Raw genomic sequence first — 21,476 nt, forward strand, 5'->3', positions numbered from 1 at the left:
AAGTGGCGACCACGCATGAGTCGATGCAATGCGTGGTATGTAGGAACTGATTCCTAATGCTGCCGTGTCTCGACGAGCGAATCGTAATGAGATCTTCCTCCAGCGTCGAAAAGTATCCAGTCCAGCAGGCTGAGTGCGATTGATTTATTCTGTTTTCTTTGTTCTTCGCTCGCTAACATTGCAAATTAATTGTTGCATTTAGTCTCAATTACGTACCAGTAGGACCATACTGTTTTACGTAGTCCATCTGACATCAGCAGCCAGGACTGTGGAGGGTGCAAAGCTCCCTCTAACAAGCTCAGCAGACTTCATCACACCTGGCAACCCTGGCAGTCGCGCCCAGTGGCTTCAGAGTGAACACATCTTTACAGGCAAAATGTTCTTTTTAGAGTGTCAGGCTCCATGCTGGAGGATTCCAGGGAGCTTCCTACTCATGGGGTGTGCAAATGATGAATATCAGATACTCTCCAGTAGTCTGCCGAGAGGCACCTACAGCCTGGTCAGATGATTTGTGTTTACATATAAACAGGGCCACAGGAATTATGCGATTTTGCAGCCACAGCGTTTTCTGCATATTTATGGATTTGTCACATAATTCATCATCTAATGCATAGTTAGCAGATTTTACCGAGAAAACTTTCTTTCTAGCTCAAACGGATCAAATGTTATTAAAACTACACGTGTTACTGCACATTAGAAGGCCCTTGGCAAATGCTGACTGGTCATCTTTCTGTCGCTTATTGGTGTATTTGTGTGTTAAACTGGTGCTATTAGGGTGAAACATATTCCCAGACAGTATTAACATGTAAAAATGACAAAATAAAGAAGTAGTACCATCACAAAATGTGCTGCATAATTTGCCCTTTTAGCACATAATTTAGTGAACCCTGTTGCATAATTTGGTCCTCCTCGCCACATAATTCCAGTGTCTCTGCATATAAATAACTTTTTCACTTTGCTCTCAATGTTTCCGGGTCCATGTCATAGTAGCTCGCCAGTTGTTTGCTTTCCATTCTGGGGCTTATAGGCCTGTGTCTCCTATTATAAAGTAGCAGGACTGTAAGCAGTGATTAATATACAAATAATGAGTGTTGGTGCCCAAAGCTTTTCTCAGAAGCCTGTGGTCCGTGCAATTAAAGAGTTGCGCAAGGATTATCAAGCCTACATGTCCAAAAAGCACCTGATGCCTCTTTAATCCACTACCAGACACTCACGCCCTTTTTATCTCACTCTTGCAGGTCCCTGCGGTCTCCCTTTGTGACAGTTTTTCCATCTTTGTCTTCCTTTATCTTTCCGCTTTATGTTTCTTTCCTTCTTTTGCTCTTGGTAAATGTCTGATGCAGAAAAATACGTGTCAGGTCCCAAAAATGAATGCCAGTTGCCCCCACAAGCAACTACTGGCTCAAATGAAGCACTCACTGCAAGACCCAGAATGCAAATCAAAAAGTTAGACTACATAAGTTATGCAAAGATCTGACCAACTTGTGAGCTCGAGTTTTGATTGGCCAATGGAGCACATATACCATACAAAGGAAAGGGGCTGAAGACCTCCATTAGAAAGCTGTGAGCCTGACCTGTGGTGGGGTACGGGTGGAGTGGCATATAGGGTAATCTGGCAGTGTCAGAAGGGCTGGTCTGACAGGTTAGTATGTGGGCCGGTTTTATGCCTTTTTGTAGGGCTCTTTGTGGCCTGGTGGCTCATACCTCGAAAATGCGGACACAGCGAGTTTTTATAATTTCAGAACTGTCCCAGTTTGCAAACATTAATCACATTCCAAGCTATCCGATTCGCTAATGGAGTTTTCTTTTATTTTGATGCTTGGACCTATATTCTGTCCCAGGCCGACCTGGGGCGGGGCCGGAAGAGCCATGGAGTTCAAGAGTCGCGTGTTCGTGAGGGCGCGCGGGCGAGGCACTGACTTCAAACATGCTGAAACAAAGACATTCACTGTTCCCGTTAGCTGCATCTAATATTTTATTTAAGCTCACTCTTTTTTTCGCCTGCAGCAGACAGCTGGTAATATGTTTACTTTTCCAGCTAATGAAAAAACACAGCAAAGGCTGACACTGGTCGTGCCTCGTGGAAAGGGAAAGCCTCGGTAGGATGTATTCCTTTTTGTGGTTTCATAGTTCCCTTCCTGGGATTCCTCCCCCACCTGCATTCCCTGTGACCTTGAGCAGGCCAGGTACCTTCCCTCCCGGGCCCCTTGAACCACTTACAGTTAGCTTCCGTTTCTAGTCTGACCTTGACGTTAAGTATTCTGCAAGTGCCTCCGCTGCCTGAGTGAAACAGCAGACCTCGGGGCGCGGAGGGATCTCCGGCTGCCGGAAAAAACAAGCATTGAAAATGCAATAGGTCTCGCCTTTGATTAAGTTAAAGCCATTTGCTTTGCTAATGGTATTGTATAGCAAAGCAAATGGCTTTAAATTAATGAAGGCAAGACCTATTGCATTTGTAATGCTTGTTTAAACCAGTGGCCATCTTTCACAAGTTAAAATGTAACCATTATGCGCATACAACACGTCAATGCACTCCTCCACAGTTTAACCACAGTCAATGAACCCAGTGTGTGCTCACTGTTGTCTGATACAGTATCTACAGTATCACAAACACAACTACAAAAGCAGAAGAGTGGCACAGAAGGGTGTCATGTGCCGTGGTGCAAACAGGGGAAATTGCCCCCCCCCCCATCTCTTGGTTTGATATTGGCAGTAAAAAACAGCGACAGGCGGGTGCGTTGGACCCCTTAGACTGAAGGGCTCTGGTGCCACTGCACCTTCTGTACTGTTTGATAGCTACAACCCTGGAACATAAGCTGTTTGTGTTTGGCAAGTCTGAACGACAAGCTGCACTGCACAGGTCTGTGATCGCGTGAATTATGTCTTCAGAAGAGTGGAAAGTAGAAGAAAGCACCCTCGTAGTTTATTTATCTATGAGTAACTCACTGTGCCCCATAATTTAATTCCGGCTGACACTGAAACAGCTAATACGTAATCTCGTGTTGCACCGAGAAAACACCCTTGTGAGTGTCCTGCTGCTCAAATGATGTATACCCAAATACATTGTCGTAGCAGGAGAGGTGCTGAGCTGAAGTGAATCACGCTACGGCTGCACTCTTTCAAGTATGTGCATGCCCCGTGCATCTGTCTACCTGGAGCGTGTGGAGAGGGTCTTAGAGCATCGTGCAGCCTGTGGGGTGAAAGGACAGTCAATGCTACCCAGGGCCAAGCTGCTGCAGGACGGGTCGTCAATCTGTACACAGCCTGCCTTAAAACATTCGGGGCACATCAGCCGAGGGAGAGGCAGAGGGAATCCAGGCACAGGGAGGGTCAAGGACACGACGTCCCTCCCCACTCTGTGCAAATCAGGCCTCCAGACAGCAGCAAGTGGCTGCCGTACACTAGGAATACCCCTCCACAAACATTCATGGCCAAACCTGAAACCACTACCTACCGGGCAGCAATGCGCCCGAAGCACCCCTCCAAACCACTCCCGTTCTCAGTCCTACTGGCCCGGTGCGGAGCAGCACCAGCCCACCGGGCACCATCTGCATTTACAAACAGCCCAGCCGCAGCCATAGTGTGCAGCCATCTGGGGCAGGGCAGATTAACCCAACAACTGGCACAGGCGAGGGGTCCTTCCTCCACTGTCAAATAAACCCATTGTTGTCTGGGGCGAGTCCTCCCGACACCCACGTCGAGGGTGGGCCCACTTACAACTTTACATCACAAGATCACTTCTGATTAACCGGTGTAAAGTCACCGCCGGCAAAGGACTGAATAGCAGAGACTTCGACTGCAGGGAAACACAAAACGGGATGCTCCCAGACCGCCCTGCAAAGTCATGCAAAGAGAAATACAGCAATCTACCTCCAAAGGAGCCTACGAAGGGCCACACAGCACTGGAGGGAGGGGGAGGAACAGCAAAGAGAGAGTGGGTTGGGGGTGGGGAGGAAGGGGAGGGAGGGGAGGGAAAGAGAAGACGTGTGTGACGGTACGTGCAAAAGCTTGCTGAGCTCACTTGTGTTTATGGGGCCATGGCCCTATAAAGATAAGAAAGCTTTTGCAGCAGAAGGCAGTCAGACGAGCCCGTCCAAGTGGAACATCTGACAAAGAGAAAAGTCTACGTCATATAAACCTCTTTCCAAATGGCTGGCCACCGTTTAGCATAAACGGTGACGCCGGCCAATGGGAAAGAGGGGCTGGGCTTAAGCCCGTTAGTGAAAGCTCCTAAGAAAAACAAAAAATCTTGCCAGCGAGACTGTGCATGTGCGCAGCCCATGCAGGCGAGACCTAAAAATGAAGTAGGAGTTTCAGGGTTGCGGCGTCACACAAATTGAGAGAATGTCCCACGCAGCAAAACCCACTACATCTCCTCATGCGCGAGGAGCCCAATATCTTCAAGAATGTTCTTGTGTCGTCGTTTTCTGGTCCGACTTCGGCCTGCACCCATTTCCAGATCCCTGCACCACAGTGTCCAACCTGCAGCGCTGTGAAGCCTAAACACTTTAGGGCTAATTTACAAGCCCCTTGCGCATCTTTTGCGTAATTTTTAACATGGGAAAAGTGACCGATGGGTGGCGCAAGGGGCTTGTAAATAAGCCCCTTTGATGGTGATAAGTTATTTACGTGTCATGAAGGGGCAGGACTTTGCCCTACTGAGGGTTCCACGAAGATGGAGAGATAATGGCGCTGAGAGGCTGCATAGCAAGGGTGTCATGAGCCCTACAGCAAGCCAGGAAAACAGTGACCCCCACCACAGACCTTCCCACACTCACGGTGTAACAAGTGCCACAGTGTTTCACACGACATCAGCCCCCGCTTACGCGGTCATTTTTGGAAGCACACTAAATGCAAACTTGTAAGAAGATCTCTCAAACCGCCCTCGCTAACATGAGGATGCGCGTGCACTTTAGACTGGGCCACATTGTAATAGACTTCAGCCATCAGTTTGAAAAGCACTATCTCCAGCTGTGCAGTCTGTGTCGACATTGTATCCAGCTGCGTGAACCTTTAGCGTTTGTATTCGCTGCTAGGCAATCTTTCAGCAGCTCATCAATTATCTTCAACGTGATATTTCCTAAACGGAGTCACATTTCTTGATGACAGAAGCTTGTTTGTGAATTTTAATATATTTGACATTCGTAAGTTAGTGAAGGATTTTCATTCGAGTTGATCCATCTTGCCCGCTTACATTGATTTGCTTCTTCGGAGTTTGGAACTGACAACACGATTATTAGAAATAGGTTTTTTTTACAGTGTTTTCGCAAGGCTCATTTGACACTGATTTTCGCTAGGGTTTGCCTTTAAGTTGCTTTAGATTTTATGGTTGGCTTCTGCTTGCAAACTTTAAAAGCTTATTTTTTGAGTTTTTTTTAAAACCAATACAAAAATGAATTATGAATATATCTGTAAAGGACTTTGTACCTCTGTTTATTAATTTTTTCGTGGATAAAATCTGCACAAAATAAACAAAGCAACCTCAGTACTGGAAGGTGCACTTAAGGGCAGGAAGGGGTAAAAATACAGCCCATTCGGGGGTCTTTGTCACCCCAGTCACATTGGTAAACATAGAACAAAATGCGTTCTTATAAGCAATGGCTCTTTTAGAACTTCAAAACACGAAGAGACAAGTGGCACCCCTAAGAATGCCCTCAACGAGTAGACCTATGTAGGAAGAAAGATTTGTAATGTGCATTTTCACCCTGGTGGTAGGGCACAGTGGATGCACGTAAAAAGCTTGTGTGTGGTGGAGTCACCAAATGTTGAAAATTAACTGGGATAGTCCAGGTAATTAAAAGCAACGTTTACACACATTATCATCTATGTTAGTTAATTTGTCTTCTGAGAAGAGATGCAAACACTGAAACATCAAAACTTGCCTCACTCTGTGTTCAATCGACCCTCTCTGAACCCGGACATGTGCTAAATTTACTGAAATCTGGCAGGGCAGATGGCAAAAACTATGATTGTCCCTGCAAATCTGGGATGCATGGTCTCCTTAGTGTGTGTTGATCACAACAGTTCACCGACAAAGGTAATTCAGCCTTTGGGCCTCTGCAGGATTACTTACTCGGTCTGTCGAGTGGGGTCCACTGAGGAAGCTCAAACCTGAAAATACCGCAGATGGCTTGGGGGCTGCAGTCATTGCCCATCTGTGACATAAAACTGTCTTGTCAGTTCCACAGGCGGGATCTTGGAAATGACAGAACGAATTTTCGTCCCAGGGCCCATCATTGCGGAAACAGAGCAGCCGAGCTGGTTATTTTAAGAATTTCAGACTTTTTGGGAGAAATGGTGCTGTGTTTTTGATTGATTCCCTTCTAGATCCTCGACACAACAAAGATGTTCTCATTTTCAGGCAGTTTTGGAAACAAAATGGCACGCTCATAGTCAAAATTGGGCTCTTTTGCAGTTGTGTTTCTACAATAATTGCAATTAGAGAATAGACATTTTCAGAAGCTGTTGGCTGTGTAGGACTTGAAGTCATTAACACCTTGTTTTTATTTTGCGATTTGTAAGCAGATTGTGTCATTTTGCAGAACTTTGAATAGGAGTTGGTACTATCGACCAAACTCAAACATACCCAGTTTCTCAATCTTGAAAGGCTGGAAGAGTGAATACTGGTTTTCCTATCACTTTAAAATATATTCTTTATAAAAGAACCAAGGTTGTTTCTTCTAAGAAGTGAGAAACTGCTGTATGTTAAAACACAATAAACTGTGCATGTTGTGTCCATTCTCTGCTCCGACATATGTTTTTCTGTATTTGAAATGCTCAATACCTATAGGTTCCTCTTGTGCCTTTTCAACCCGCAGAGTGCTCATCGCTGACTTAAGACACACACCTATACAGGGGACCCCATATGCAAACCTGTAGGATCCACCCTGAAATCATGTAGACACGCCCTTCAGGGCTGCATATAACACCTAGAATATACTAATTGCACTGCGAGCTTCTGTGTAGCCGGCACAACCCAAAGTGCTACGAGGCCACTTCAGGGGGAGATACGTGCTACATAAGAGCCAGTTACTGTGACATAACAATGATATTTTCATATAGGTTCACCAAGAAGGGAAGGGGGGCTTTTAGGTGATAGTGCGCGGATGAAAAATGTAAATCCTTCACAAATTATTCTTTTTATGTCCCCCCTGAAGAACCTTTGTCAGCAATCAGCGGAGAAGAATCTCGAGCACAGTACAGTACCACATAGAGAGGAGATGTGGTGTCTCGAAGAAACCACTCAAGAGGCTGAATCCATCAGTCTGGACACCAGGCCTAAATCCAAAGCCCCAGGTTTATGAAGGCTCTTGACTTAGCACCACATACACATTAGTAAAGCCAAGGAGAAGGCTAATGCAGCAGGATTATGTAGCACCTAGAGAGGAGATGTGGTGCACCGATGAAACCACTCAAGAAGCTGAATCCATCAGCCTGGACACCAGGCCTAAACCCAAAGCCCCAGGTTTATAAAGGCCCTTGACATAGCACCACATACACATTAGTAAAGCCAAGGAGAAGGCTAATGCAGCAGGATTATGTTTCCTGATGAAGTATGTAGAACATGATATTGTGATGCCGAGGATGCTCATTACACCAGGTGTCGATGCAGTTATCTTCAAAGTACCCTAGGTAGGATTCCTTTGACATGGCCTTGAACTGAGTGCTACTGTCCATCGAAGTGTACATGACGGAAGGCATGTACTCAGTGTCCTATCGGCTAGAGTGCCTGTGAAAGATCTTTTCACGCTGTGCCTATGGTGACCGAGAACCCACCATCTGTGGGCCCATTCATAGATCAGCGATACGGTTCCTTGGAAGTAGCAGAAGGGGCCTCTTAGAGCCCATCACTCCATTCAGAGGAGTCCATCCCATCCACACATATCTTTTATGGTCAGTGTCAATGGTAAGCTCCTTTTGGGCCTCACGCAGCGGCGTAGCCAGTGTGTCATGGGCCCTAGTGCAGGGAAGGAATTGGGATCCAGGTTGCTGTTTGAACTTTGAAATACAGCAATAATCAGGGATCAGTGGGCCCCTCGGATCTCTGCCACTGCACCTGCTGCACCAATGGAAGCTGCACCTCGGATTTCTGATCAAGCACCCCTGCATCATTTACACCATCCCTAAATGAAGAAGTGGGGCCTGCACTTCTAGCACTGTCCCAGATAGACAGAGTAAACAGATGCTCTGTTTGTACCACTGTCCTCAGATAGAGAACTAGTGTCCTGCATACGGGCATTGTCCAGTGATAAGAGTAGACAGTAATATGAATGTAACTGCTTCCCCTAATCATTAGAGGGACCCTGCATCTGTGGCACTGTCTGCTCACAGTGTACAGAGTACTTGCAGGTGTTTCCATCTCCAATAGATACAGGGGCACTGCATCTGTGCCACTGATCCCTACAAGAAGAACAAGGGACTCTGCTTCTGTGCCACTGTCCTCGATAGAGTACAGGGGCCCATGTTTGTGGCTCCATCCTCTGAAAGAGTGCAGGTACCGCGAGTGGTGCCCTGCCTGTCAGGATTTATAGTGATGTCATGGAATGCTAATGTGATGAGGGTCCTTGGCAGACAAGTAGCCAGCGCTGCCAGGGGTAAGCTGGATGTTATATCTGCTCCTGGTGGGGGATCATTCATCTACCTTCCCTGAATAAATCCACTCCTGGTGAAGCTGCATATCTGCATTTTTTACAATCCATCTTACATCACAACAGTGAAGACACGTTTCAAAAGTTTATATAAGAAATTGTGTCCTGTCGGAAATGGAACAAGCATTGGCAAAGCCAACAGGTCTTGCCTTTGAGACCTATTGGCTTTGTGTACGTGCAAAACTAGCCAAAAGGCATGGGAACAGTGTACATGGCCCAAGACAAGCATAAAGTCACGAGCCATAGGTGAAGAAGCTGGGTTGTGGATTGTTTATATATTGTGATGTTGTGTTCTATAAAAGAGAGAAGTCTTCATTTTTTTCCCTATATTGGAGTGGCATTTGAGGTGGTCTTGATAGGCACAGGGATTTTTGTGAAAATCCTGGATGCATACAACGGAAAAGGCCTTATTTATTTTTGTAAATCATTTTTTACACTTTTTAGTCTACAGTCTGATGGTGTCCTTGCTGCGGGTGTACCAAAAACCACCAACAACCATGGCTTTGCCAATGGTTTTCAGCGATGCGTTTACAGCATGCTCGATGCTGTGCAGCATGGCTAAAGGCAAATTAACCCGTTAAGTGCTGCGGTTGGCCGTTGAATGTTCGGAGCACTACCTGGCTGGTGCTGCGCACGTTCAACGGCTGACGCAGCCCCGCTCGCTCTTTAAAACGGCCGCACTGCCGCAAAAAAACGGCCGCGGTTAACGGGTTAAATAAAGCCAGTGACGCAGCCACATGCGTCATTTTGAACGAGCACGTACCATACATGTGCATGCCTACAAAAAGAGACAAAAACAATAATTTATGGACAGAATACAGAACAATGTCATACATTCACCCCAGTACAGAGATCTGGGCCTAAATCCAACATTTTTTTGCTCACCATGCCATTCCAGTTTGAACCCAGCCATATGCAAATCAGTCTTGAGCCAGTGCCCAATGGGAACGGTCCAGCCCGAACTGCCAGGCCCTCCCTGGGCCGGAAACAAGCATCCTAGTACCGGTTTCGGGGTTTCACTCCTCATCAGCCAGGATAGCTTGACTCCAGTGACATGGAGAGCACAGGACTCACGTCTGGGCATACCCGTCCCACTCAGGGGGACAAATGCAAAAACAATTGATGGACAGAATGCAGAACAATGGCATACATTCAACCCAGTGCAGAGATCTGGGCCTAAATCCATAGTTTTTTTGCTCAACATGCCATTCCAATTTGAACCCAGCCATATGCAAATCAGTCTTGACCCTGTGCCCATTGGGAACAGTCCAACCCGAACTGCCATGCCAGGTCCTCCCAGTGGGTGGCAAAGTGAGCCAAAGAACGATGATGGATTCAACCCAGATCTGTGAATGAGGATGAGTATCTGAAAAGTTTCAGCGCTCTGTCCATCTTCTCCTCGTGTTTGCTTTGTTCGCCCTAAGTTGGCTGGGTTTGCCCAGACGTGGGTCCCTTGCTCACTTTGCCACTGGATTCAAGCTAACCTAGCTGAGGCGGTCTGTTAGCCCGAAACCGGTCCCAGGATGCTTTTTTCCGGTCCAGGGAAGGCATGGCTTGGCAGTTCGGGCTGGACAATTCCCATGCGGCACTGGGTCAAGACTGATTTCCATATAGCTGGGTCTGAACTGGGGAGCCAAAGTGAGCTAAAGAACAATTATGGATTCAACCCAGATTTGTGACTGGGGGTGAGTGTCTGAAATGTTTCAGCGCTCCGTCCATCATCTCCTTGTGTTTACATAAAGAGACAGGAACTTTTTTCTTTTTATTTACTGATCTTAATTGTATCGCTAAATACAATGAAAAACACACTTACAAAAATGGGTTGGGGGAAGCAACGCTCAGGGGGAGGGGGGAGGCAGAAGCAACATGGGCAGGGGCGTAACACAGGCCCCTGCAGCCCCTGTGGTGCAGGGGGGCCCTCACCCTCCAGGGGGCCCCGTCAGCACCGCCGGCTAGCTCTAGATTGAGTCCGGAGGGGCCCCTTCACGTACCCTGCAGGGGGGGCCCCTCAAAGTTCGTTACACCACTGAACACGGGGTGATGCAGAAGCAACACATGAGTGCCAGGAGGTGGAGGCAACACCGGGGGTACAGGTGGGGAGAGGGGAGAAACAACATGGACGAGAGAGAGAGGAACATGGTGCTGGGGGTAACCACAAGAGCTAGAAAGCAGTGCGCTTGAAGGGGAAGCACACATGGGCAAACTCATTATGGAGGAGGCAGGGGGAAGCACATAGGCAAGAGCGAGCCACATGAACCACAGAGGGGGAAGAGAAACACTCAAGGGAAGACAGCTAGAAAACACATGCCCTCCACTGGAGTGCTTAAGACAAAAAAGTAGTTCCCTAAACGTGAGCAATGTTGGATACAAGTAAATTGGTAATGCTCCAGGGTTGAGTAGGTACAAGATGGACAAACTAATCCATCAAATAAGAAGAAGGCAAATGAGTGTGACAATAAAGCGAACAAGTGATAAGCATTGGGTGGGCTGCAAGCCTCTCTGTGTTCTTGATAATTCACAATATTTCTTTCGCTGTTAGACAGCTGTGCTGTCTGGTAGGCTCGATCTAAAAATGGGACATTGACAAAATGGAGTCAGAGGAGGGGACAGAGGAGTACAACTGCTGAAGTTACACCTGCTCCAGGTGGAGTCAGGTACCTATCTTAGTTGCAATAACCTTTCTCCTAACACAGCAACATGTTTGTGTTTTCTACAGTTCTTCATACATCTCAATACCGTGTTTCTGGTGGCGCTGTCCCATAATACAGTACTTTGCTCTTCTTTTGGGCTCTGTCCCTTGATAGAGTGTAGGGGCCCAGCATCTGTGCCACCGTGCCTTGCTGCAGTACATGTATCCTGTGCTGTGCCTCTATCTCCTTAGTACAACACACCTGTCATTGTGGTACCTTCTCCCTAGACAGACTGTTACTGTAGTTAGGTCCCCTGATAGAGTGCAGGGACCCTGATCTGTGCAACCGTCACATGTTGGGGCGCGTGGACCCCTATCTGTGCCACTGTCCCTTGATGGTGTACATGGACCATGTGTGTGTGCCACTGTCCGTGGATGAAGTACAGGGGCTTGTGTCTGTGCCACCTTCCCAGATTATAGGGGCCCTGGTCTGTGCCACCATCCCTTAAAGGTCTGCAGGGAACCTGTTTGTGCGCCACTGGCATTTGTTAAGAGCACAGGGACGCTGGTCTGTCCTACCATCCCTTGTCGGAATGCGTCAACCCTGTGTCTGTGCCAGCGACCCTGGATGGAGTACTGAGATCTTATGACCCTTCCTTGATGGTGTACATGGAACATGTGTCTGTGCCACCGTCCCTTGACAGTGTACAGGGACCCTGCATCTGTACCACTATCCCTGGATGGCGTTCAGGTGGCCTGTGTCTTTGCCACCGTACTTGACAGTGTACAGGGACCCTGTATCGGTGCCACCGTCCTTGACAGTATAAATGGACCCTGTATCGGTGCCACCGTTCCTTGTTAGAATGCAAAGGCCCTTTCTCTGTAGCACCGTCTCCTTATAGCGCACAGATGCCCTGCGTCTCTCACTGGGGACCGGTCCCTTATGGAGCACAGGGGCCCTGGGTCTGACCCGCTAACCCCCTGATGCGGTGCATCAAGCTTGGCTGCCCTCGCTGTACCTGCACGGCACCTGCACTGCCCACTGCCGTGTGCTTTCCATCTGCCACTTCTTTGTGAACTGGGCCCTGCAGTGTTGTTTTTGGATGTTTGTGTTATTTTCCTGCCTTTGTGTCGCGAGGGCGGGTAGAGGTTCTGCTTCCTCGGGTGGTTGAAGGTCGCAGCACCTGTTTCTGAGAATAATCCAGGGCTGGCTTTATGCGTAAATAGTAAAACATATTGTGATTAACAAGATTTTTGTTCTAAACTGTTTTGAACCGTGGAGGGGGGGGGAGAGAGAGAACCAGGCGAGACAGATAGAGTACGAGAAGAGAAGCAAACAGGCAAGGAGAAAGGAAGCAAAGAACACGGGAGAAAACCAGCAGAAAAGGAGGGAATGAGTTAAGTTAAGGGCAGAGAAACAAGTAAAGGCAAAAAGAACGGGAAATAACAAAGGACACCTTAAATGGGTGAATGGAGGGAAAACAGGACTGTGTCATCATCAAGGCAACTGTATGCAGGTGCCTTACAGCGTCAGCACAGAAAGTCACAAGATGGCGCCACACTGCAAACATTGGCTTCAGACATGGCCAATTGCTGGATGAGGAGGATGACTCAAGCAGCAAAATGTAGATTTGCTAGGTACAAAAACTTGCACTTCAGCCGGTAAGTAGGGGGGTGGACAACTTGAGAGAGGAACAAAGTGCAAGTAAGGAAAGATGATGGAGACCAAGGATCATGTCAAAAAGAAGGGGTACATTGAAGGGACAGAGGTAGAAAGAAGTCGGTGGTAATTTAAAAGAGAGAACAGGGGCTGTAACAAGATAGAGAGACGTGAAACAAGAATGCTCAACTAAGACAAATAGGTGAGGGCCAGAAAGGAGACATAAAAGAGAGACTAGGTGTAAGGGTTCAAGGGCAGATGTAAAGATAACAGGGTGACCCAAGAATGATATGGAGAATAGGCGGGCAGAGAGTGGGTAGATGACAGAACCAGAGATACTAGAAGCGGTGCGGGTGAGTGGGACTGTCGGAGAGGTAAAAGCCTGGAGGTGAAGAGGGGCGTCATAGCAGGGCGTGAAGAAGCAGTGAAATTGACAAAGCGCCTGGATACTCTCCTGGGTGAAAAGAAGCGCTCTACAAATATACTGATTGATTTATTGATAGGTGAAGAAGGTGTGTAGAACTAATGCGATGGGGTGAGAGCTAGGTCGGGGATACTCAGGTGTGACAGAGAGTTTGATAGGGGGTACTCAGGTGGGGTAGCGCAGTAGGAAGTCAGTACTGAGGTGAGGGGAGAGGTAGGTAGGCCGTACTGAGTTGGGGTGCGAGCTAATTTGAGGGTTCATGTACAGAAGAAGAGGGGTTGATGGAGCAGGTGTACGAGAGGTAAAAGCAGGCAGTTCAGGGGGTTGAAGGGGAAGTAATGGGATTAAGCTGTGGCGTCTGATGATCTATAGATGTGGAGTCAATGTTTTAATCCACTGACACACTGGCGTAGCTAGACCTTCGGCCGCCAAAACTTGTGCCGCCCCGGGGTGGACCACACGCCTTGCTACACCACTGCACTGAAGGGCACTCTGATAAACTGCTTTATGAAGCTCTCAATCAGGGCTCGTTAAGAGTGCTTATGAGGCATGCTTGAAAGCTCTGAACTTGAGGCTGAAGGCAGTGCGAGTTTCTCACAATGTCTGTCAGTGGGCCAAAAAAGTAAATAATAATAAAATATTTGAGGTGTTCTCCTCGTCTGAAGTCCCAGTACAGGTCTTGGAGCCTCAGCAAACTCCCCTCTACCACTCCAGACCCTGCTCTCATGCTGCTGATAATGTTCAGCAGTATGAGAGCAGCGTCATGATTGGCTGGAGTGGGCTGGATCGATGCTCCTTTAGGCACAGGAGACTTGTGCCTACTCTCACCCAGATGTCTAAGACAGCTCGGGTGGAGAGGTTTAAAGTGCGCATGTCAGGCTGGCCGTCGCAAGACAGCCAGCCAAAGTGACATCCGCACTTTAAACAGGAGTGGGCACCTACTCCCCTGCTGCAAAACAGTAGCAATGGGCCAGCCCCTTCCTGACTCTTGGCTCGGGCTGAGAGCAGCTGTGAAAAATAAAATGGTTATCATTTTATTTTTCACCTCTGCTGCTTTTGCAGCGGGGGGAGAGGTGACGCTCCTCCGTTCCCATGTAGGAACCACCACTGGGAATAAAGAGGGCATGAGACAAGGGGAGAACAAGAAGGGACATAAAGGACAATGGCGAGGATAGAGATAGATGATCTTTAGTGGGATTGAGAATGTTTTTGGAATACCGGTGAAAGAGAGAGATAAACAGGGAAGATAGAAAGAAGGTGGGTGATTCTTGTAGTGCATTGTCGCTACATCTGCGAAAGGCAGTAAAGCTGGCTAAAAGGGAAATAAACTGAATTGAAAGGAAAGATGGGAAAATAAAGAGGGATAGTATCATAAATTGTATTATTATTTTGGGTGTGTGACTACCCACCTCAAGGAATAATCACAACCCTTGTCAGTGTGATCCACTATAGCCACTAAATAAACCTGAGCTCAACCTGTGGGAAAAATGGCACAGAGCAGAAAGGCTTAACTTAGGGGCAATGTGTATTCAACAGTAATAAACTCCAAATGCAAAACAATAACAATCCCAAACTGAATTAGGAAAATTGAGCAACATGTAATACACTTCTAAGGGCCCCAGGACCTCATGGGAGGCACTTAGAGAATCACAGGGAGAGGCCAGTAGCAAGGTCTAGTCCAGGTCCAGTTGCCACTGATCAGCTGGGAACTTCTCAGAAAAACTCCTTGCAGCTTGTTGTCTCCTGTAACTACATAGGAGGTCAGCCAACTGATCATTGGTGTAAAAAATGGGTTATTAGATGCGGGGGCGATTACCCATCTCAAGTAATATCACAATCCTTGTCAGCGTGATCCACTAACATCACTAAATAAACTTGAACTCAACCCCTTGGTAGCTGTGTCACAGAGCAGACAGGCTTAACTTAGTTTAATGTGTAAATAATTTATGTAGTACTAAAACAGTAATAGAGTAATAAAGTTGAAATGCAAAACAAGAAAAACATCCCAAAATGAATTAGAAAAATAAAGAACAAAATTACACCAATGTGACAAAAATCCAAAAAGAGGAACCAGAGATCTGAATTGTAAAGGTTTTAAGTGGAAATAGCACAAGAAGTACAAAGTGCCAATAATAGTCAATGGTTGCAGTAGAACAGGACCTATGCGCAATTTGACGCTAACCACAATAGAAATACTAATCGGGTTCATCCTGGTCAAAGATTTTACTTTCTGACTTTATTCGATTAAGGTGCAATCTGCTCTAAAGCTCCCAGGACCTCTGGGGAGTGGCCTATAGACTCACATGGTGGCAGGCAGTGGCCAAAAGGAGGGTCCAATTTGCCACTGGTCAGCTGGGAAGTTGCAGGAAAAGGCCTCTTGTAGCTTCTTGTGTTTCCCGGATCAACTTCTTTGTCCTGGTTACAAGAGCAGAGCAGGTCTAGTCTTCTCAGGTCTCAGACAACAGGCTCAGTCGTCTTCAGAGTTTCAACAGGTCCAGGCTGACACATTTAGGCCTAACACAAGCTTTTTGGTGGGAATGACCCTTGAGGACACTCTAACTAAGGCGCGCCTAAGACAAGCCCGTCTGCGTCCGTCCGCGCCTGGAAGGCACCAGGGGCCTGGACCCCTGCCTCTCCTAAGAAGGTCAGGAAAGTGTACACCGCTGAGGAATTGCTGGCCCTCAGATGCTTGGGGGATACTGTTTTCCTACACTCCCTGCGGGCGTGGAGTGGGCGAAGGGACTGTGAGCACTGTGACTTCTGGCTGACACCTAATGTGGAATCAAGGGGTAAAAGGGAAGTGCCAAGAACGACTTGCACCCCTCTACACTGTTTCTCTTTGCACTGTAGATCGCTTAGTAAACATAGGATAGAAATTTGCGATCTTCTTAATGGCCAAGAGCCAGCTATACTATTCCTAGTTGAAACCTGGCTTAACGAGACGTCCGCCCCTGATATCTTGGAGGCTATACCAGAAGGCTATGCAATTCTGAGGGTGGACAGGGCAGGCCAGTAAGGGGAGGAGGGCTTTGCTGCGGTTTTCAGGAAAGATCTTCAGCTTAAATTGGAGAAACTCTTGGTTTTTAGCTGCAAAGCTGCTTTTTTTAGTCTGAAAATCACTAGCTCTAGATCTGTTTCTGGGCTACTCATTTATAGACCTCCTAGTCCGGGGAGAGCCTTTATTGATGAACTCCTGGAAACACTTCCTCCACATGTCCTCCCCTACTCTAACTTTCTCATACTTGGGGGATTTTAATTTGCATTTAGAAAATAAAGGCTGTAAAGAATCGGCTGAGTTTTTATTAGGCTTTCAGGCTTTGGGCCTGAAACAATTGGTCCATACTTCCACACATAACAAAGGTCATATGTTAGATAACATTTTCACTTACTGCGCAGTTGCCGTAGTGCTGGTCCCTGTAGCCTGGTCAGACCACTACCTACTGCCTTTTAGTTTATTGTCGCCAGGTCAGGCACTCCACTCGCAGGATAGTTGCTCCAAACATACATTGGTCCTGAAATGGGCCGCATTAACTCAGGATGCCTTTGAAGAAGCACTGGCAGGCAGACCTCCTGAGGTAGGGAACAACATCTAGAGTGCTGATTATTTAATATCTAGTTGGATGTTCGAGGCTGTGGACTCCCTGATACCGCTAAAACAATGTAAAAGTGGGCGTACATCTGCCTCTGCGAAGTGGTTCTCGGGAGATCTGGCGCAAATGAAATCCAGCAGTAAGCATCTTGAGCGCCAATGGAGGAAGAGCTATCAGGATGAGAACAGACAGAAATATTTAGAGGCTTTGAAGCTTTACCATCGCCAGATCAGGAGAGTGCTGAGGGAATACTACACAGGGCAAATTGAGCTAGCAAAAAATTCCACGAAGACCATCTTTCAGGTAGTAAAACAATTATCCTTTTTGGAACGGGTGACAGCTGCGCTCCCTGCCTCTTCGGATTATTGTAATAAGGTTGCTGATTATTTTACTAATAAGATTGCTAAGATATATGCCACCTTTCCAGAAAGTAGTAGGAGGCATGCCCCCGCGCCTGGAATGGCGGCTCCCTGGACCGAGGAAAAGTTTGTTCTCTGGTGGAAGACGAGGTCCTCAGGCTGATGGAGGTGGTGAAATCTGGGTCACCTCTCGATCTGGCCCCTCCAAAATCTTTGCAACTAGGAAAGAAAATGATTGCTCCTGTTCTCACCTCGCTACTGAACCTGTCCTTTAGCACGGGGCAGGTCCCTTGCAATTGGAAACATGCCATGGTGGTCCCTCTGTTGAAGAAACCTTCATTGGACCCCGCTCTTCCTGAAAATTTAAGACCCATATCCCTACTTCACTATGTAGCTAAAATTGCAGAGAAACATCTGAACAGCCATCTCTCGAGGTTTTTGGAAGAGAGGCAGGTTCTTCATGATACCCAGTCCTGCTTTAGGCCTATGCATAGTACGGAGTTCGCTCTCCTACTAGCAGCCGAAGTGTTGAGGGCTGTTGCTGAGGAAGGTAAGACCACGGCCTTGATTCTGCTGGACCTAAGTGCTGCGTTCGACACGGTGTCCCACGGCCTCCTTGAGAGGTAACAGGAAGTCGGGGTCGGAGGTGTCACCTGGATTTGGTTGATGAAATTTCTGAAAAATAGATCCTTCCAGGTTCTGCAACATCCTTTCAGCTCCAGAGTCTGTCCTTTAAACCAGGGGGTGCCGCAGGGATCAGCTCTCAGCTCCACCCTGTTTAACATTTATATGCGCCCGCTTGCAAATATTGTTCTGAGACATGGAATTCAGCTGGCTTCATATGCTGATGACACTCAGCTAGTTGTGACCCTGGAACAGAAGGAATCTGGAAGGGCTGCCGATTTCAGAACTTGCCTGGGGGAGCTTTTGGACTGGATGAGGCTGAGTTGCCTCCAGTTAAATGCAGGGAATACAGAGGTTATGGTGGTTGGAAAACAGCCCTCTCTCTGGTCGCAGCATTGGTGCCAGAAGCACTAGGAACTAGTCCAGTGCCGAAAGCCATGGTAAAAAATTTGGGAGTGTGGTTCGATGAAAATCTTTCCTTCTGTGAGCAAATATCTGCTGTGGCCGGGACATGTTTTGGCATTTTAAAGATGCCACGTAAGATTCTGGACCTCCTCCTCCTGGATGCTAAATGAACTATTGTACAGGCTTTGTTCACGTCTCGCCTTGACTATTACAATGTCCTGTATCTAGGGGTGACTGCAAAAAATCTTAACATCTTGCAGAAAGTGCAAAATGCCAGCCCGCTTATCCTGAATGTCCCAAGCAGGGCTTCAGTGGGAGAAGCTTTGAAGGAACTGCATTGGCTCCCTATCCGGGCCAGAGTTACCTTTAAGGCCTTATGCTTTAGTCATAGGATCCTTAGGAAAATTGGGCCACATTTTCTACATCCTCTCCTGACAGTCTACCAGCCTGCTCGTAATCTGATATTGTTGGGCAGTGCAAAATGGACTGTGCCCAGGGTGCGGAAGGTGCGGGTCGGCAGGAGATCCTTTAGTTTCCTGGCAGCCAAGGCATGGAATGAGCTCCTAGTGGATCTGAGGACATCTGAGTTGGAGGCTGTGTTCCGCTAGAAACTGAAAACCTGGCTCTTCCGTCATCCCCCAGGAGGGCTAAAGTAGTAGGGTGCCATCCTGTGTGAATGTCCGCACTCAATGGTGGGCAGCTTGGGAGGGTCGCTGGGGTTCATTTATGTCCTAGCGCGGGGACACTCCGGTTGGAGTAACCATAGCGCTTTATAAGCTTCCTAATAATAATAATAATAATAATAAAGATTCCCTCTGCTACTCCCACCCACTTTGGGCATTATCAAGATGGCCGAAGGCTTTTGCCATGCTAAACTTGGGCTCTGGGTGTGTGTGTGTGGGGGGAGTGTACTATGGTAATACCAATGTTCTCTCACATCTAACACTAAACTCTAGTTTTAGGTGTCCCCTGAACCCTCAACAAACTCATATACAGAAGTCTGGTAGAACAAGCTGAGTGCTCAGCAACCGAGCAGTATATACACAAAGGTTTTTAGGCATTCTTGCTTTCCTCTTTTGAAGGGCTCCCCAAATGTCGTATGAAAAATTCCAGCAGACCTATCAAACAGGTCTTGACACTCCAGTAGTGTCAAACCCTTGCCTCTATCTCATTGGACCTTTTATTGACGCTGTGATGTCAACAAGAGACCCGCTGTGATGAAGGCCGTTGTGGCTGAGGGAATAAAGAACAGTACAGGCCTGTTTTAGCTACATCTGTTTGTGACTGGGTAGGCCTATTTGAAGTTAATCAAGCTCTTGGGTCCTCCAAGAGGCCATCCCGGCAAGGGCTCAAAAACACCTCCCCATGCCCAAAGCCTTTTGTCCTTATCCTGGAAGTAAATTCACACCTCATTCATACTTATTGAAATGCTAACTACTGGATGGCAGATGTGGGAGAACAAAATGCAGATTTAGCTTCCAGGGACTACAGGCAGTGCAAAGGTCACTTTTTAAAAGTCATCTTTACAATATATTTATTACAAATGCAACTTCCCCAGTGAATTGGGATTTTTTTAAAATATTTCCAAAAGTTCAAAAATGTAATTTGTAGCTATTCCTGGGTGGAGAATACATTTATTAAGCGTAATATGTTAACCCAGTTTTTGCTACGAAAAAGTCAACTATGTTGCAGTGAAACAGGTTTGAGGGCTTTTTCATTGTAAGGGCATGTTTACCGTACTATAATATGGCCTACTTAGGGATAACTTACAAAATATTTAAAAAGAAGGTTTAGTCCTGTCAAAAGGGGTTGTTTTGATATGTTGAATTTGCAGTTAAAATATGCACAGCCTCACTACTATTGGCAGGCCTGTAGACATGATTACATTGCAGTGCACTGCAGTGGATGCCACAATAGGAGCTGCAGTTCACTTGTGACATTTAACTTACAGGCCCTGCGTACCTCTTGGTACCATATACCAGGGATTTATAGCTAAGTTAAACTTGCTTATCGGGAGTATGCCAATGTTATCATGTTTAAAGGGGAAGCACAGCACTTTACCTATGGTTAGCGAGGTAAAGTGCACAGAGTTTTATTGGCAGCAAAATTAGGATTCAGCAAAAAGGCAAAATAATTGGAGTGACCAGCATTGATGACAAATTTCTAGCACTTGCTATGCTATGTTTATTTAAATGGCACACATGTTCCCTGGCGCCTGAGAAGGGCCAAGCTGGCCTATCTGGGGCCTATTGGATTAGCTTGGTGTTTTCGTTCACTGCAGTACTTTTTGATGGAGCTGGCAGGTCTAATGTAGAGGGGGAGATTGTTGCAAGCTTTGGGGGCAAGATAAAAAAAAGCATGGCCCCTTGTCTCTGGCTCGACGGATCCAGGGGATGTGAGCGAGGAGGAATTTGGCTGATCGGAGGTGTCTGCCTGGTGTGTGAGACTGATTGCGGCTGTTGAGGTATGCTGGGCTTTGGGTGTGTTGAGTTGTGTTGTGTAGATGGGTGTGAGGAGTTTAAAGAGGGCACGTTTGTGGACGGGGACGGAGTGGCAATCCTTGAGGTGTTTAGATAAATGAGTGTAGTATGGAAGGTTTAGAGTGAGTCTTGTGGCTACATTCTGTATGACTTGCAGAGTGCCCCAGTTGTTACATGTGGCTCAATGACACTGTGCTGGCAAAAGGAGGCCCATAACCCCCACCTTCTATATTCTGCTGCACTCAAATGAGTCATCTCTACCCATTTAGGTCAGCATATCCTGTGCTAGCGGAAAGCATTTCACACCTTTTTCACACCTATTCAAGGCTAATCACTGGTTGGGAGAAGGTGAAGAACTAAAGCAAATTAGCCACCAGGGGCTACAGCCACGGAAAAGGTAACTTTATAAACGTTAGCAAGGTAAAGTGCACAGAGTTCTATGGTCAGCAAAAATAGTATTCAGCAAAAAGGCAAAATAAATATGTATATGACTATTGACATGAGGTCATAATATGGGTTTTGTATCTTCATCTAACCATTGTGAATTTTCACGATTCTTTTCATTCTATGGCACTATGTCGTTATTTCTTTGAATGGTTCTTTTTATTTATTGTTTTCAGAATGTAATAGGAGGATCAATTACATTTATGTACCAAA

The 21,476-nt window shown here is 46.9% G+C and overlaps 1 protein-coding gene across 1 annotated transcript in view; it reads left to right on the forward strand.

Moving 5' to 3' along the window:
* Positions 1-21,476, forward strand: part of PLCD3 (phospholipase C delta 3) — a 379,382-nt gene that overhangs the window by 122,043 nt on the left and 235,863 nt on the right. The gene's annotated exons all lie outside the window — the stretch shown is intronic.

Source organism: Lissotriton helveticus, chromosome 5_1 (genome assembly GCF_964261635.1).
Source record: "Lissotriton helveticus chromosome 5_1, aLisHel1.1, whole genome shotgun sequence".
Lineage (NCBI taxonomy): Eukaryota > Metazoa > Chordata > Amphibia > Caudata > Salamandridae > Lissotriton > Lissotriton helveticus.